The sequence below is a fragment of the Crocodylus porosus genome, unplaced genomic scaffold (assembly GCF_001723895.1).
Source record: "Crocodylus porosus isolate Cpor-Errol unplaced genomic scaffold, CroPor_comp1, whole genome shotgun sequence".
In the NCBI taxonomy this organism is placed as follows: Eukaryota; Metazoa; Chordata; order Crocodylia; family Crocodylidae; genus Crocodylus; species Crocodylus porosus.
In genome coordinates this window covers 42928851-42933557 of record NW_017728948.1, presented here as the reverse complement: position 1 = coordinate 42933557, position 4707 = coordinate 42928851, and the positions used below count along the sequence as shown (strand labels likewise).

Genomic DNA, 4707 nt, shown 5'->3' with positions numbered 1-4707 from the left:
CGCGCGCGCCCGCCCGGGCCGGGGCGGGGAAGAGAAAGAGAAACTGGCAGGAGCAGAGCGGGAGCCGGGCGCTTCCTCCCCCCCCGCGCAGAGGTGAGTCAGGCCGGGCGGGCCGAGCCCCGGGCTGTCCCTGCCTCCCTCCTTCCTGCGCCCTGGCCGAAGTTCAGGGCTTGGCGGCGCGCGGGGCTGTGGCGTGGCCGGGCAGGCAGCGCCCGCCCCGAGGGCGGAGAGGCAGCCGCCGGGCGCCGGGGCCCCGACACAGCTGCCGCGCTCCCCCCGGGATCAGAGGTAAAGGGCTGGGGCAGCACCGCGGGCTGGCCTGAACCCTGGAGGAGGCTGCTTGCAGCCGACTGCTCCCTGCTTTCTTTTCTGTGCCCTCTGCCCCGCGTGGCTTCTCTGGGAGTTTTCTAAGAGGCGGTGAGGGGGAAGGAACTCCTTGGCTTTGGCACCTGGTTACATTTTAGCAGGTCCCTGACAGTCCCCCGTTCCCATCCTCCTTGGTGGTTTTGGGCAGCACTTTCTTTCCGAAGGCGGGTCAGGCTGGTACTTGTTTGTGCAGGTCTGAGCAGACTTCACGGAAACAACCCGCTGCCTCCAGCCACCTGAGCAAGAGGCGATTTGAAGGGTAGTTTTGAAGTCAGAACAAGCTGTCTTTCCTGTGATTGAGCCTTCTTGAGCCAAAGGCGAAGCGAGTGCGAGTGGTGCCACAGGAGCTATACGAGCCTCCTTCGGGTACTGCTCTCCTTGACGTGGATTATTCAGTACTGCCAACTCTCATGATTCTTGGTGTTGTTCTTAAAGTCTTTGCTGCGGGAATGTGAAAAACTTAGATGTTTTCTTTTATATATTGTATAAATATACAATGGCGTAGACTTTCAGAATGACGCCAGAAATCATGAGCTGGCAACACTGATTATATGGAGCCACCTAATTCTGCTTGTTCATGCTGAGTAATTAGCTGCTTCAAGAAGTCTTATGCTAAGTGTAGTTTTGTTGTGGGGTGAAAGTGGCAAAATAGTGCAGTAAATGATGATGTTGCAGTGATGGTATAACTATGATGGTCCAGGAATTATGGATGAGGGAAGGATTTTTGTGGGCCATCTCTCTTATTGGAGCCACTGCGTGGTTGGTTGGGATAGCCTCAGACAAGCTTTCCTATGCCAAGCAATCTTTTTCAGGTCTAGGCTAAGGCTGAAAAAGATTGCTTGGCATTGGAAAGCTTGTCTGAGGCTATCCCAACCAACCATGTAGTGGGTGCAATAAGAGATCGCCCACAAAAATCCTTTCTTCTTCCGTAATTCCTCTGGACCATCGTTGAAAAGCTTGTCTGAGCCTGTCTGAGCCGTGCAGTTGTTTTGTGAAGAGAGATGACCCACAAAACTCCTCACCCTTCACTGGAAAAGGTGAGAATTTTGAAATGGCAATATTTAGAAATATTTTAGAAATATTTGGCCAGAGGATGTTTTTAAGCCTGTTTCGTTATTCTTAAAGTCTGTTTTACAGCTCATTTGTAACTCCTGAATTTTAGAGCAGAAATGATATCAAACAGAAATTTGTGTGTAGTCTGCTTTCTTGTTTCAAGTTTTCCCTGAGTGTTAACTAGTTAAAACTTTAAAAAAGATACCTTTTGTATTTTAATGAGGGGAGAATAGCTTTGTCTTTTTAAGAACCATAATACTCCAGATCAGTTTCTAGGTCTATCAGTGTGGTCAGCTTGTTTTGCTCTGTACCACAGAATGGGGAAAACTGCAAACCATAAAAGTGACTAATCGGCTTCTCCTGTCTTAGTTGTTTTTCACTTGAATCCAAATTCAGGATGTTTTAAGACCTGATAGGAGCATGCCTGAGCCTGTCAGTATTTGTAGAGTTAATAATTTAAAATGTAATTACAAGAACTTTTAATTTCTACTAGGCACTTTATGAAAAAGGCTGATGTTAGCCAAACAATAGTTTTAAGCCCTTTACAAGTCCCTTTTGATTTTGCACTTCCCCCCACTCGGTTACTGGCGGTTGGCTTGCTTTCTCTGAGATTTAGGCCGTGTCCTCCCTTCTGCTTTTTGCTCTAAGCTTTAACTGCATTTCTCTGTGCCTGGAAGTGCCCAAACATTGTGGGATGAAGCGTGAGGGTTGGATGTGGCATGTGAAAGGACCGAGCATATGAGAGAGGGTCATGAGAACTGTTGCTTCAGTTCTCCCCAGCTCTTTCTTGCCGTTGCTGTTACGTTAGCTATGAGGAAAGAGAGAGGAAGGGAAGAAGCTGTCACTGCCTTCCCATGCTTTGCAGAGAGCTCTCTGCGTTAGCTATTCTTAGTCCTCATTTGTGGTGACATGTAGCAGGAGCAGAGGAAGGACAGGCATGAAAACCGTCTCCATGTGAGTCTGTAGTGTGATGCAGTAGCACGGGGTGGGCAATTATTTCAGGTGGGGGGGCGGCTTACTGAGTTTTGGGAAGCCAGTGAGGGCCACATGACAGGCAGCCAGGGGCAGATTAAAAATTTAGAAAATTAATATTTGGGGCCTTTCAGGCCAGATAGAATGGCCTGGCAGGCCTTTACCCATGCCTGCAGTAGCACAAAAGGTGCATGCAGTTCTGGCCTGTTCAGTGGAAGTATTAGATGGGAGACACAGAATGTGACAGTGCCTCTTTACTTAGTACTGGTTAGCTCTTATCTAGAGTAGTGCATGTAGTTTTGGGCACCACATTTTAAAATGGGTATGGAGATGTTAGAGAAAGTAAAGAGGCAGAAAACAAAAATGATAAAGGGTTTAGAAGGCAAGCCACGCAAGATGTAGTTGCAGGAAATAGGCATATTCAGCTTGGGGGAATGGTGCTTAAGAGGAGATGTGAATATCTGAAGGGCTGCTGTAAAGAAGAGGGAAAACACCTTTTCTCTCTTCCTGCAAAGAGCAGGACATGGGCCAATGGCTTGAAGCTGCAGCAAAGTCGGTTTAGACTGAACATAAGAACTTCACTGTTAGAAGAGTGAAAGAGTGGATTGCCTAGGGAAGTTGAGGGATTTCCATCATTGGAAGAGGCATTCAGGAACAGGTTGGACAAGCATTGGTCAGAATAGTCCTAGTTATGCTGGTGTTCTGCTGTCAATATTTTCCATGCTTCTGGGCTTTGCTGGTTGCCATATGAGGCAACCTCTTGTTGATATATATGTCAGGGGTTTGTTTTTTCTGCCTTCCTCATAAGCATTACGTGTTAACTACAATGAAGGGTGGGGATTTTGCCTGGAGTGTGCCAAGACGCCTGCTAAAACTTAAATTTGGTTTCTGGCTAGAGGGTCTGGGCCCTTTGCTCAGGATCAGACTGATTGCCATTTTTGGGTCAGGAAGGAATTTTTTTTTTTTTTTTAATCCCATGGTCAGATTGGTATGGGTTGGGAGGTTTTTGCCTTCCTCTGTAGCAGGGGGACACAGCCTCTTCTGGGGATCCCTCAAGTGTATTTTAACAACCTTTGCAGCAGCAGCACATTGGCCACCACTCTTCTTCTGCTTTACCCGTAGTAGATTAGGGTACTTTGTTGTTGTGTCAGGGTTGATTGTGTGGTTTTGCTAACAGGTTAGTAAATGGATGTTTTGCATATGAATGATCCTGCCTTTGGTGTGGGGTTGAACTCTATGACCTCTGAAGGTCCCTTCCTTATCTACTTTTCTATTCTATAGCACTTTCTCTTTCCTCCCTCAGAAGAGGCTCATGTTGCAGAAGCTTTTTTTCAAAAGCAGAGAGGAGCCCCAGTTGCAGGGACAGGGCCTCCTCCTGAATCAGTAGGATGGGCCCAGCTGACTCCACAGGTGCTGCTGGCTAGGATCAAATCTTTAGCTTTCTTGGCAGGCACTGCCAGCTGCCCACCCAGCTCACCTTAAGAGGAGTTGGGCAGTTTGACTCAGCCAGCAGTACCTGCAGCATCCTGCAACTTAGGGTTTAACAGAACAGCCATAGTTTGGTTCCCCTGCTGTTTTCTTGGGAAAGTACTTAGCAGTATTGTTAAGGAAAGATCTTTTTCTTTCTTCTTCATTCTGTTTTTCAAAAGCAAGGTGCTTTGCGGTGGGGGAGGCATATTGTATACAAGAAAATATGGCAAAATGAATTGTGATTACAGCAGCATCCTACTGAAACTGTAAAGATGGTTTAGAAAACGTTAGTACCGTTAAAGAGAAAAAAACAGAAGCTGATCTTGCTTAGAGTAGGTGGGATTCTTGTTCCATTGCACAAGTCTTTGTACAGAGTGGTTGTTTATATTTAAATTTTGCGTAAACTTGTATACAAAGGAGAGACAGGGCTAGCTTGTATTTTTTAATTGTTAAAATGATCCACACAGCAGTAATTCCATACTTAGGATTGCTCCATTGGCTCAGGTAGCTTCTTATTGCAGGTAGCAACCCATGTCTAGAGACAAGACTGAAACATTTGTTGCACTTTCTCAATATAGAGAGCTAGTTACACTTCTTTTGGAAGAAAACGCCTCAGTTCATAGATTTTTTCATAGATTTCATAGATTTCGTAGACATTAGGGCTGGAAGGGACCTCAGAAGATCATCAAGTCCAACCCCCCCTCCCAAAGGGCAGGAAGTCAGCTGGGGTCATAGGATCCCAGCAAGATAAGCATCCAGTTTGCTCTTGAAGGTGTTCAGAGTAGGTGCTTGAACCACCTCCTGTGGCAGACTGTTTCAGCTCTGATAGTAAAGAAATTCTTCCTT

At 46.5% G+C, this 4707-nt stretch overlaps 1 protein-coding gene across 2 annotated transcripts in view; it reads left to right on the top strand.

Annotated features, from left to right (window-relative positions):
• Positions 1-219: 219 nt before the first annotated feature.
• The window catches only part of ARAP2 (ArfGAP with RhoGAP domain, ankyrin repeat and PH domain 2), a 214050-nt gene continuing 209562 nt past the window's right edge, over positions 220-4707 (top strand). For both annotated transcript variants that reach the window (XM_019553196.1, XM_019553195.1), the window contains exon 1: positions 220-288. The gene's annotated coding sequence lies outside the window, so the exon portion shown is untranslated. The remainder of the gene's footprint in view (positions 289-4707) is intronic.